Here is a 14,568-nt window from a genome sequence, read left to right as displayed (position 1 = left end):
GCGACGAGTGGCCCAAGACCGAGTTGAATGGAGACGACTGCTTGAAACAGCACGAGCCACCCCGGCTCTATGCTGCTGCTGCTGAAGAAGAAGAAGAAGCAGAAAAAAAAGAAGAAGAAGAAGAAGAAGGTCATTCAGGTCTGTCCTCCTGTCATGGGGAGGCAATAACGAAAAACTGATAGTTCAAATTGCTTAATTGCAAACATGCGTGGTAAATGCAGAAAATAACCACGCTAATAATTTTCGCGTGGGACTCTAAATAGGTGGAAACTCCGCAAAAACTTTCATTTAATTTATTTAATATTTGTACAAGTCTTCGATTTATTCGTACATATTACTTATTCTATGTTTAAAGGTTATTTTACTTATATTAAAATCGTTGCACTCTGAGTTATTGTCAAACTCTCTACAACAAACATTAGGCCATATGAATAAAAGAGTTAGAGCAAATGCTCCCATAAGATTTACACGGGAAAAGCAAAGCAAACTGTTTTATTCATACGACCTATTGTTTGGGACATGTTGAGTACGGTACACAGGAAGCCGAAGGAAGTGAGGCTGGCGGGTAGGCATTAGGGACACGTTGATTGGAACACGGCTCAGCCACACGGAGCAGTTGAGATTATTACCAAGAAGGAAAAGGCCTTTGCAGCAGCAACCTTCTAGTTGTCAGCGTTGGTAGATGAATAAGCGAGCATCGGTTTTCATAGTGTGGTAGATGAACTGGGTCGCGCCAATGCAGGAGTCATAGAGCATACCGAACAAAGTGGCGTTGGTTTCTTTCGATTTGATTTATCTGCACAGCATGATAAGGCGACCACATAGGGACACCATACTCGAGTAATACTGCATAGGCCTTGGCGGTAATATACGCAAAGTGCTGTGTGATTTACTGTCTAGTAGAATACCCAGATCCTTCTCTGTATTTACACGGTTGATACTTGCTGCTGACATTCTGTAATTGAATGTAATTACGTTGCGTTTTCTACAGAAAGAAATAGCATTACATTTCCGTACGTTCACTTCCGTCCCGTTAAGCGTGCTTCAGTTTATTAACGAATCAATGTCAGTTTGAATTGCTCAACAGTCAACCGCTGATGATACTACACGAAAAAAAAATCGAAATTTTCCGGAACGGTAATCAGACCGCCAGTTCTCTTTAGACTTGTAATCACTATAATGGAAGACATTAGTGTGCTTGCCGTATTCGAATGAATGAATGAATGAATATTGCGAACTAGGCTTGGTGGAGTACAAACGGAAAACAGAGAGGGATGCTGGCTAATGGAGCGACAGGCACACTTTGGTCAGATTTCTATCGCACACCTGGCGCAAGACGAGAGGTTACTGTCGGTCGACCAAGTCGCTTAGATGCTAGATGACGGTGCGGCGAAGTCTGTTTTCTTTAAGGCACCAGGAATAGGAGATATGAAAGTGCTAGATAGTTCTATCATCGATCGAAGCTGATTTGTAAGTGTCGAGATATAAAAGTCATTGGTGACGAGTAGCCCAAGATAGAGCGGAGAGTCTATATACAGCACGAGTCACCCCGTCTCTAAGTTGCTATAGAAGGAAAAAAGACAAAATGAGATTTCCGTTATTTCCGCAGCTTCCCGTATAACATAGTTCAACATCAAATCAAGGAATTTTGTAATTGATAATTCATACAATTCTAGATTAAATACAACCGAAGCGTTAGTAATTTATTTTTGTATTCATACCATAAACTAAAAAACTATCATGCAAAGTAAGCTGGAATAATGGCATTCATATATTCGAGTTTCAACTTAATAGTAAAATTGTTCTACACAACCATGATTTTGACTTTATTCAGACAGCAACTGTAACTGATGTTACTGCGAGCATGCATAGTTGGGGGTGCATTTTCCTACATTAATACTAAATAAAGTTCCTGCGGGGCATTTGAATGTGTGTTTGAAAAAGCTACCGCTTACTGTTTTTAAGCAGTACACATATGTCTCGCACGTTGCGGAGTTTGTATCTGGAAAGCGTCCCTCAGTTTTGCAGACATTAGAATTATTAATTGTTGAAATATCAGATAATGCTGTAGTGACAGTAGTTGTAATTTGTGGACATATGTAGCTTGACGAACAGCGAGATTCTGTTGGATCAAATAAATATTGCTCCGGGCAACGAAAAACGTATTGCAAAAAGTTTCCTGGTAAAGTCTGGAGACAGTATATGTAGGTTCGACAATCTTGTTGTCTATAGTTTGGATAGCGTCCTATGGAAGAACATATGAAGATACTGGGTTCCGTTGACATACTATGTGTTGTAGTAGTATCGATTGCGGAAGTTGGTAGTGTTGCAATATCCGTTGACAGTTCGGTAGACTCAGTTGTAGAGCCAGATGGTGTCTGAATAGAATTTGGGCAAGTGAATAAAAACTCTGATATACATATATTATCATCCCACGAATAGATTTCGAAAGATGGACAGTCAATCAATTCACTATTGAGTACTCCAGTTATGTCCATCGTGCACAAAAAATATGATTTGCAATCTATTGACTCTTTATTGGGATATCGGCCCAATCCAGGGCATTTGAAATTGTTTTGTGGAGATGCATTGTCTGTGCTCGTTGACACTTCTGTAGTGATGGTTGTTATCAAATTGGGGCAAGTGTACAATGATTCGGCAACGCATTTGCTGCTCTCCCAAGAAAATACAGTTGAAATCGGGCATGTTACCAATGCAGCTACAAGTTCACCGTTAGCTTCCAGGCTACAGGAATAATATGATTTACAATCTTCAGATTCGTCATTTGGAAAACGTCCTTTAGTTGGACAAACAAACTGTATTGGTTCGCTTGGAACATCGCCAATAATCTCTTCTTGTGTTCCAGTACAGTTAACGGTATTCTCTAACAAACATTTTTGTTGCACATCTGAGAACTTCTCGCCAACAGGACATTCGTATCTTATTCCGTATATAACACCACTGGAACTTTTGATACAGTGATAGAATCCTTTACAATTTTCAGACTGTATTGCAAAAAAACCAGCAGCTTGACACTCATACTCCAATGAATTGCAGTTTACAATAGTTAATATCAAAGCACAGCATCCAATTATCACAAGCAAGTAAACCATTATGGAGTAAAATCCCGTTATTACGCAGTATCGAACTTTTACGCGTCGTGCTTCAGCCAAAATTTAATGTGTAACTGAAGTGTTATCTCATATTTTCGCACCTTAAGTAAGAAATTTTAGCTTGACTTAGATAGCGCTATTGGTGCTATAAAGCGTGCATGATCCGCCTGTTTCATCATTTCTTAATTGTATGGTAATTCATAGATATAATAGCGAAGCATAGTATCATTGAACATGTAAGACCTTCTGCACAGTTTTACGCAGTATCGGACAACAAGTGCCAACTCTTTCCGATTCCAACGAATCTTTTTAGGTAAAAGTTGAACACAAAAGTCATGACTGAATCTTTTGAAGCGTCTTAGGAGAATACGAAACCTGAAATTAAAGGAAAGAAGAAAACTTTTTCGAAATTAAATCCTGCTATTTATATTTATGCCCGACAGATACATGAAGATGTAAAGGCAGCAAGCACAACATTGCCTCCGTGGATGCAGTTGGAGTTGTGCGCAAAAAAAATATTCAGGAACACTTTTCACAGTAAAAGCGACGTATTATGTGAGAACCCACCTAGAATAAAAGTTATTAAAGGTTCTTGTATCGCTGGTTCGTTAGTCAAGAAATTCGGTTTCGAACTAATATAAAACTTGGTTAACCCGAATCAGCCCGGTTATGTCATGCGGCATCACATGACAAATTTAACACTTCTAGCTAATTAATATTGTTTTGAAACGGTGGTACTAGAATTGATTAAGGGACAGTAGGAGAAGTAATGAAAATTTATTTGGAAAATGGAGGGGAAAAAGTAGAAAGGTAAGGGGGGGGGGGCTAGCTAATTGCTAATTCCATCATTTAGTACCAATATTTGGATGACCAATCTTCCCAGATGAACTTAAAGTACGACGCTGGACTAATAATCCAGTTGTCGTAGATTCGTATCTCAGCTGGGAGGGACTGTTAGAGTCAATAGGATCGTAGCACTAGCCCCGCAATTGCCCTGTACTCTAACAGCTGGCTGCGGAGTCTGTCGAATCTAAACAGAAGGTCAAATATCCAAAACGGAATGTAGCACCTAGGCTCTGCTTTTTTATTTGGATGGTGAATAGATATTGTTTGACAGGAAATAGGGTGACGGAATAAGGCAATTGACAGGAAATTGGGTGACAGAATAAGGCAATACAAGATATATTACGTCATACATAAACAGGATCCTTGCTTTAAAGGGCGGCAATTAAAATTTTGGATTTTTTCGCCCCCATACTCAACAATAAACGAGTTCAGAAAGAGATGAGAGTGTGAATGTGTTAGCTCTATCTCTCCTCTTGTTGCAAGTATTTTTTGTTTTGTTTATGCTCGCCCAGTTTTGCTTAAAATGGCGTCAAAACAAGTAACATTTTGAGAGCGCGTCGTACACTTCTACGAACTGTACAGAAATCTCGACAAAAAGAATACGGTACAACATTTAAAAAGCGAAAATGTTACGGTTTCGACTATTTACCATATCTGAAGATCCCCAACAACTACTCACAAGTAAGGTAGTGGTAGACCAGCCAACATTATGGACGCAGGAGGACTTCATTCTCTTTCTCGTGCTTAACCAACAAACATTTTATTTGAAGAGTAGTTTCTTCGACCATTATACAGAAAAAGGCTCTGTAGCCGCAACGCAAGGTTACCGGGTCTGCTTTGACAAGTGAATGGTCATGGGTTCGAATCTTAGTAGAATTAGATCATTCGATATCAAAGTGACTTTAACATGGGTTTAATCTCAGTACCCTCATCACCCTTCCTTCATGCTGAGTTCTATATTATCCCGATATGGCATATTGACAGTGCAAAAATGGCTCTTATAGTAAAATGCACTTCCCTCTTTTGAACACGCACATTCCCGGAAATGATCGATACTGCTCCTAGTTGCAAGGAGTTGTTGTGGTTATTATAACGTAACTATCTCTTATGAGTAGCTCTACCGAATTGGGCATGGTAGAACAAACAGATCATAATCGTATTTACGAGCTATTACCCGAGCAGGGTTTTAGAGCAAATTGAAAACAAAATTTGATATCTTGATGTAACGGATTTTGAATACTCGATGTGATTTCATTTTGGTCGACTTAGCGGTTAAAATATCAAAATTGATAGCAAAAATTCCACGCCATGAAATTAAATTGAATACTACTTTTGCTATCAAAAATATCAAACGGAATACTAATTTTGCTGTTAGAGAATATTAATAAAAAAGCAGAATTAGTTGTCATTTTACTATCATTCCATCATAATTTTGCTATCATCATATAATTTGAACCAACCATTTTACTAGAAAAAAAATTATGTAAAAATAGATTAATTTAAATATTGATGGTTTATTTACATCATAAATAGAATCTGTCAACACAAGTCTGATATGTCATCAGTGTCATTTTGAGTTGGTAACAAAACATGTTTTCTATTTGATATCAACAGCAGAATATGCAATAATTTTGATATACTTTTGTTGTCAATCTTTGCTCGGGAGGCAATCGTTACTGTCCGTGGATTCACCATTGTTCGTACCGGCTACCGGATGTCGGACCCGGTCGAACTAAAACATGCGATTCACTATTTGCCACCCACCCCGTATCTGGTATGGGCTATCTGTAAGCGGTCTTCGAAACCGCTAGTCTAGTACAGTCACCTGTTCATCGGAACATCAGAGACCCTTCGTCGACAAGAAGCAGCAGGCCGTAAGAAAAACTGAAGAAAAGTAACCACTAGATTAAAGCCAAACATATAAATGAAGATCTGTTAACCCTCGAAATGGTGTTTGCTACGATATGTGTCCTCGGAAAGTGTAACTCCCCGAATGTGCTCCCCGCCAGATCGGTTCGCGAGTTAGCCCCCGGTAGGTTAGTGTAGGACGCCTAGGGGACACTGCACTAACCGATGGTTGCTCTTGTCCCCCTGGTGAGTCGACCGAACGGATTCAACCGATGTTGGGTTCGTCGGCATTTCGTTCGTAAGTTTATAGTTGAGCGTTTGATGGACCTGCCCTGAGGTATTCTAGCCGGACCGGGATCGATTATGCAGCGCCGATTAATCGATGTCGATTATTGGCCGCCGAAAAAGTAATCGATTATTAACTAATCGATTAACTGAAAAAATCGGACATCATAGAGTGACTATATACAGAGTGACGACAATGTCAAAATTGGAATGATAATTATCTGTCAGTGTCATTCCAATCGAGCAGGCGACCTATCCAACGCGTATGCAGGAAAGAGAAAGAAAACCCTTGGAAAAACCGCATTGCATACATTTGGGATGACTTGTCGCCACTCTGTATATAGTCACTCTAGGACATACACCCCATCGACATCTCTATAGATCATTTTGCGATGACGTCATTTTGCCGTCAAATGACACCACTTGGTGGTTTGTTTACATGTTTTTGTCACATCCAGCAGTTTCGATTTGAAATTTCGTGAAGGATTACTGCATCAATTTCTGTAAAATGCATATAAGGCACTTTCTCTTCAATAAAAACTATAAATTTCTATCATTATCTGCCGGACAAAGATAGAAAACTCAATTCAAAATTTAACACCATGTAAACAAACCACCAAGTGCTGTCAAAAAAGTGTGGTTAGGAGCTCCCGTGTAATGATCTATATCGAGCTGCAGTAAACGTCAGCGACAGCATGTCCGGGGCTCAAAATTTGACAGCGGGCCCAAATCAGACTGCTGGCAGTTGAGTGAAACGCAGTGCTGAATTGCTATCTCATTTTCGCACACACGGGATGTTGGCGGCGAGAACATGGTTGTCTGCCAGGGGCTTGTCACTATGAAGTAATTTGCGGTTTCGTCACCAACGAGAATGACATTTGCTGAGGATCGCTTATGTAGGAGTGAGAGGGGAGCAAAGAGTGGAGGAGAGGATCCGGGAGTTTGGAATTTGATGTTGTTGATATTACTCCTGCTGCAAACAGCCTCAGCGAGGGCCTCAGCTAATGTCAAAAAATCTTTATATATGTGCGTGGTGGAATACTTCATAGGTCTATTTTCAAAACAGATTATTACCTACACTGATAAAAATAGACACGGCGTTACCAAAAGATCTTACACATGAATTTCAACGTGCAAATACAGCCTGAATTCGTTAATTGGGCCACGACTGCACTCCAGCTGATTCGCTAATTGGGCCGACTGACAGTTGTTAGAAAATTCTAAACTCGAAAATTCCATACAATTTTGACATTCAAGTTGTCACATAGCCCAATTAGCGAACGCCCAATTAACGAACCGCCCAATTAACGAACCACCAATTAACGAAACTTTGCTGTATTGATAATCTTGTTTCATATGTCAATCATTCGGGTATCAAAAGCGTTTCCCTTCGATTTAACGTGAAATGAAATATTTCATATGGAAAACACGTTAAATAACCATGTTTCTCCAACAAACCTTCAATCAACATGGTAGTCACTTTTTGACGTAGGACTACGTCTTTGTTTACTATACTGGGACTGGGTAGCACTTTGTGAAAACGAAAATAGAAGTGTAACGTTTGAATGAAAGATTTTAAATGCTAATAACTACTAAACTACTGAACGAAACTCAACAATTTATGTGTCGTTGGATAGATAAAATGGCCAGCAATTTTATGGGGGATAAGAGAACAATTTTAGGGAGGGCGTAAGAGGGGGGGCTCCTACGCAAATGAAACACAAATTTCCTCAAAACTTGAGAATTAATCAAGCAAAAGGAACCAAAATTGGCATGTTGGGGTTTTTGGAGCTAAGATGTTTTTCTATGGTGTACTGAGACTGTGTAAGAGGGGGGCTAATCAAGCAAATGGAATCAAATTTGGCATGTGGGCGTTTTTGAAAGCATGAATTTATTTTGAATTGATTTATTTTATGATGGTTTGAGACCCCTCACTCCTGTGGTAGCAGGATAAGGACTCTCATACAAATACTACAGAAATTTTTGCGTATGTGGCATATTTTCTGCTATGTAACAAGCGATTAGCTGTGAAAGTAAACTAGTTAAACCTTCTAGGAACAAAAGACAGTGAATCTAAAAGAGTAAGACATTCGAATGGCACGTCATATTTGTGATGAACGTGCTTTGGCTTTAATGTTATTTGTAACCAATGACTCTTTTAAAGGCCACAAGCGAGTTAAAGTAAGATTATTGAAACATATCAAGCTACACATAATCATATTCAATACAATAATCTGTGAGCTGGTCATTCATTACCATTTCAACCTTTATGATGCACACAAGTGATTTTTGAAAGAAATCTATGTCTCAAAGGTTGCAGGCGTTGTACTTATTAAACCCCGTCCACGTATTTTCAAAGCTACCATTGCATTCAATGAAGAATTGAATCTGAATTTTTTGCTCTTTTTTTTTCAACATTCACTTAAACAATGGCACTCATAGATTCTTATAAACATACATATGCCAGAAATGCAGTTTACATTAGTCTTTGGTTGATTATATGATATAGTCCTACGTCACCCTTTCGTACAACCCTTAGGGCTGTATACCTTGTAGTTTTTTACATTGCAAATCCACGTGTTTCACCATTAGATCATATCCTGTTGCAATCCACATGAAATTAAGGTGTAAGTTTTTATAAATATTTCACTGGTTTTACACGTTTAATCAAAGGGTAACTCTTATGAAATGTCATTCTATTTAAAATTCATATGGCTTTCACGATGAGTTGATGTGAATATCAGGTGATATCAAAGTGTTTTACTCATGGTTTTACCATTGAATATCATTCATGTGTTATTCTTATGGAACTGTAGTGGTTAGCACCAGGAGAATATTGTGCATTGCAAGTAATCTTTTCGTTCTCGGAAAGTTCATATTGTGCGCGCATTCCCTTACTGGACACGACGGTTGAAACAGTCGTGTTTCTGAACAGTCGTAAAAAGGGTCGTTTTTAGCTTTTGACAGATAAAATGTCAAATTGTGTCATCATCGCTGTTTCATTATTGGAACCAATCGAGCAAAGTAAATAAACCTAGGAATTACCGTTCTATCAGAAGAAACGGAATGAAATTCAGCATGAAATGAATTTGTATTTTCAACGCCGGTTTGCCGAAATTTCATAGTGAATAAAGCGTAGTTTATCCTTCATTATCCAAACAAGCAATAACAAAGCAATAACGTTCGTATTCGAAAACAATTTGTTTAATGCTTTTGTATGATTAACACGAAGTCACGATTAAGGTTGCGACAGAAACGCAATGAGCCTGTGTTGCCAGTTATGGCGATAAAACATTACGAACTGTGTTGCCAACTTAGTCATTTTTCTACCTTTGGAACGTTTGAAACAGTACCTGAACTCCCCTCGGAATCCATCGGTCAAGTAAATGCACAATAGCAAGCTGTCAAAATAATTCTGTATTGAGCGAAGCTGACAAATTTTCGTTAATTGAATATCGATATTTTTCACATATCGATACGTACACTCAGCTGAAAGCATAATCAGCAAAATTGCTCGCATCACGTGACGATCTGCATTTTACATTTATTTTTAACACTCCGTATAACGTGTTAACATTTACAAAGCTGTTATTATATGCATGCCGAAATTAACTATTTCGAAAAAAACTATATCGAGATTTCGTCCACGAATATCGATACCAGTTATATCGATACATTATCGCCCAATGCTGACCTCGCCAAATATTGAAGGATGTGCTTTTGTCCAGAGCTGCCATACAAATAGATTAATTTCTATTGTTTAGATATTTGCAACCCCTTTCCGTACTTCTTAAATTGTGTTACTATTTACACATATTTTTATACTTATGATATTCAATGAATTTATATAATACATATTTTTGAATGTAAAAGGTTAAAAGACGTTTTTTTTATGTATTTTTAGTTGCTAAAGCATCAGTAACAATTGCACATATAAACCAAAAAATATTTGGCCACCTTTCCTTGTTCTCTTTGCGGTGATTGACGATGCGGGTTACCGCCGCAACAGGATGAAAATTTATGTAAATAACCTAGTATTGGGCATCGAAACAAAAATAATCGATGTTGCTAAATCGATGTCAATAGTCTCGAAAACATCGGCACATCGATTAAATCGAGTGTGCGGCATCGATGTTAATTGAATCGATGTTCGATGTTGGCAAATGAAGGAAATTGAGCTGCCGATGTTCCTGATCTTTCAACATTAGCCAGACTCTTTTGCGCGTCTGGTGATATCCTGACAAACCCTTGCTTTTAGCTGATATTGAGAAAAAATCCTGATTTTTCCTGACTAAGAAAATTATAAATCTATAGAAACACATAAACCAGACTCCCTACAAAAGCTTCTGCTGGTTGGCTGCCAGCTGCCTTTCTAAAGTTTAACTTTCAAAAAAGAGTTCCATTTTTTCCCACCGGTTTGTATCAAAGATTAAGAACTTTTTGTATCAAGGATCAAGATTGGAAATAGATAATTTCTCATTTGAATGGAATGGGAATTTTTAATGGAGTCCACTTGAGCAATTTATTGCAGAAAATAAAACAAAGTGACGGTATGATGTTATACTTACTCGCCGTTCTTCTTAATGGTGCAGTCATTCGGTTCGCATATATGCGAAGTTTTGCAAGATTTGAATAAAAAATTCATACTCTTACGAAGTAAATTCGAATCAGCAGCGCCGTCAACTGAGTAAATCGCGCCGATCTGAATTGTCCAGGATTCATCCAATTTGTTCTATATCAGGACATCGATTTGAATCGAAAAAATAACATCGATGTGATCGATTTTTCTGTGAGCTCACATCGAATCGAAACATCGAAAAATCGGTGCCGGAACATCGATGTTTCGATTATCGATGCGACATCGCCCATTACTAAAATAACCGCAATATCTATGTGATCTGCACATTGATCGCACGTGTATAGTTTTTTCGGTGTACTGTGCGCGCATTCCCTTACTGGACACGACGGTTGAAACAGTCGTGTTTCTGAACGGTCGTAAAAAGGGTCGTTTTTAGCTTTTGACAGATAAAATGTCAAATTGTGTCATCATCGCTGTTTCATTATTGGAACCAATCGAGCAAAGTAAATAAACATAGGAATTACCGTTCTATCAGAAGAAACGGAATGAAATTCAGCATGAAATGAATTTGTATTTTCAACGTCGGTTTGCCGAAATTTCATAGTGAATAAAGCGTAGTTTATCCTTCATTATCCAAACAAGCAATAACAAAGCAATAACGTTCGTATTCGAAAACAATTTGTTTAATGCTTTTGTATGATTAACACGAAGTCACGATTAAGGTTGCGACAGAAACGCAATGAGCCTGTGTTGCCTAGCATTGGGCGATACTGCGAAAAGCATCGATATTCGAATATCGATACAATTTTTGTAAAGGTATCGATCCCGTTGAAATATCGGGCGGCGAGTATCGATACCAGTGGTATCGATATCGGTATCGATACACTGACAGGGTGCAACGAAAACCACACTTTTGTTTATTATTTAGCTTAATTTTTTAGAAAATTGTATGCGTGTGCTTTTACTACTGTTGATTCTCTTTCGTTCTCATACGAAATCTCTTTAGGAACGAAATAATAGCTGATGTCGGACTGGTCAGGCCTGCGGTTTTAAACTCTTTTGACCGGAAACTGCAACGAATTGGTCAGGATTGCTACAAAATTTATTAGAAAATCTAGTGGAATGATGGAAATGAAAAATAAATTTTAAAAATCGGACAAAAAGTACAAATCCGTTTTCTTAAGTTGGTAAACCGACTTTTTGCCAGATTGATCGGTCACCGGCTTTGCAAGTGATAAACCGGCCGGGCCGACCAGAAATCGACCACTCAGCCAAGCGCTAGCAAATGCTTTTATATTTTGCGTACGGTTTATGCTCCTTGATCGAAATGATTTACGAAGGGAAAAGTAGACCTGACTTAGCTAGAATGCGTCGTTGAATCTGCTTACTCGTATGATTGACGGCGGTTGACAGAGATCCCTAATTTATGAATTCATCAACCCCTTCCACTTCATCTCCGTCAAAAGTCATTTCATGCACTCAGGGTTTCTTCACTTAACAACGCAGTTGCGGCTTCATTGACGGTTTAGCGTATCCAACCACATCCATCTTCGAGTGCCAAGATAGCTACCTCCATTGAGGAAAGCAGAGCTTCACTCAGCAACTTGCGAGTTGTCTAATTGATCGCATTTGAAATTAATTTTAAAATCGGAGCTGGAATTGCACTTGAAATTTTACTTAAAATTGAACCTGAAATTAAACTCGATATTGAACTTGAAATGGGAACTGAAATTTAACTTAGAATTGAGCATGGCATTATGCTTAAAATTGTACTTCAAATTGTTATTGATGATCAAATGATATTGGACTTCAGTTTGAATCAATTTCAACTTGAATCTTTACTTTAAATTGAGCTGGAAGTAAGATTTTAAATTTAACTTAAAATTAAACTTGGAGTGGAACTTGAATTTGGACTTCAAATCACACTTAAAATTGGACGCGAAGTTAAACTCAAGTTTGGACCAATTCAGACTAGAATATATAAATTGGACTTCAAATTACACATGAAACAGGACTTATAATGAGACATGAAATTGAACTTGAAATATGACATAATAAAGAATTTAAAATTTTACTAGTAACTAATAGTGAATTGGATGAAAAATTTGACTAGAAATTATACTTACAACTTTGCCAGAAATTGGAGTTAAATCGGACTTATAATTGGACTTGAAATAGGATTTGAAATTGAATTTGATTTTTTTACATCACCCAAGAAATCCGACTTTAAATTAGATTTCAAATTGAAATTGAAGTTTTACTTAAAATTTGATTTAAGACTGGAACTAGGAATGCATCTATTTTTGCAGAGTTTATTTATCGAAAAAAAAAATTAGCTGCCGCATTAAGTAGGTACACCTCTTATTTTAATTTCTACGAGTTCGAGGTGGTCGGATAACATCTGCAGCAGAGAAATACGCAGAGGTATTCTTGCCGGAAGTCGTGCTTACTACGGATTCTACAAGACCCTAAAATCTGGCAAGCTTCATCCCTGTACCAAATGTACCATGTACAAAGCGCAAATAAGACCGATAGTCTACGGGCACAAAACGTGGACAATGCTCGACGGAGACTGGTCACTTTTGGACGTCGTGTGCTTAGGATTATCTTTGGTGGTGTATGTGAGTACGGTCTATGGATGAAAAACATGAACCACAAACTGGAGCAGCTTTTCGGCCAACCCAGTATTCAGAAAGTTGCTGAGGCTGGAAGAGTACAATAGCCGGGACATGTGAGAATGCCGGAAAACAATCCCGTAAAAATGATGTTTGCCTCGAATTCGGTTGGTACCAGGCGCAGAGGTACGCAGCGTGCTTGACGGTTAGACCATATGGAGCAAGTCCTGGAAAGTGTGGGACATTCGAGAAATTGGAGGAGGACAGCCAAGGATCGAGTTTGTTGGCGGAACATTGTTATGCAGGTGAAATCCTAATGGACATCGCATTAGGATAAATAAAGTATTTTAGTTTCCCTAGCATTTACTATAAAGGTATCGATACAAATATCGTCGTTTTAGCATCGATACTGGCCGGTATCGGGACGCTCAGTATCGATCCAAAATATCGATGTATCGGCTCAAAAGTATCGATTTTTTCGATACAGATACAGTATCGCCCAATGTTAGTGTTGCCAGTTATGGCGATAAAACATTACGAACTGTATTGCCAATTTAGTCATTTTTTTACCTTTGGAACGTTTGAAACAGTACCTGAACCACAGAACAGAAGTGGAAGTCCGAACGATTCGGCGAATCGTAAAAACTGGTAACAGAGTGATTTTTGTTTTTATTTTTCTTTGGGAAGGTTTACGCATAATAGCGAATAACAGCAATATAAGCAGAACACTCGCTGCCAATCGCATAGCAGCTTTCACATGCTTTCGTGTGCATTCGTATGCGTTCGTGTGTTTTCGTGGAAAAAAGAACCGCCAGGTTCGCTAGTATCTGTAGAAGGTAACATGTACGTGTTTGGATTTCTACTTCCACTTCTGTTCTGTGCCTGAACTCCCCTCGGAATCCATCGGTCAAGTAAATGCACAATACTAGTAACTCTGTTCTCGTCGTGAAAGACTTGAAATCACCGAAATCACTAACAAATACGACTGGACTCTGACGACCTTCACCTTAAGCAGGAAGTGCTCTGAAACATTTCAATCGTAATTTTTTTCTCTTTTAGGGTACCGCCAGAGTGCAAACGACATGCGACGCGACACGACAGAACAAGCGACGAGACGAAATATACGACGCGACCAGGGTGCCAGAGTGAGCGCGACTAGCAGCGACAAGAATAGCGATATCATTTGTCAATCAAAGTTACCACAGAAGCTATTCGTCTTGTTTATTCCACTTTCGAAGTAAAATTATTGTGTTACAATGGAAATAGAAGAATGTTTTGACTA

The sequence above is a fragment of the Sabethes cyaneus genome, chromosome 1, assembly GCF_943734655.1.
Source record: "Sabethes cyaneus chromosome 1, idSabCyanKW18_F2, whole genome shotgun sequence".
Classification (NCBI taxonomy): domain Eukaryota; kingdom Metazoa; phylum Arthropoda; class Insecta; order Diptera; family Culicidae; genus Sabethes; species Sabethes cyaneus.
Note: the sequence above shows the minus strand (reverse complement) of the source record.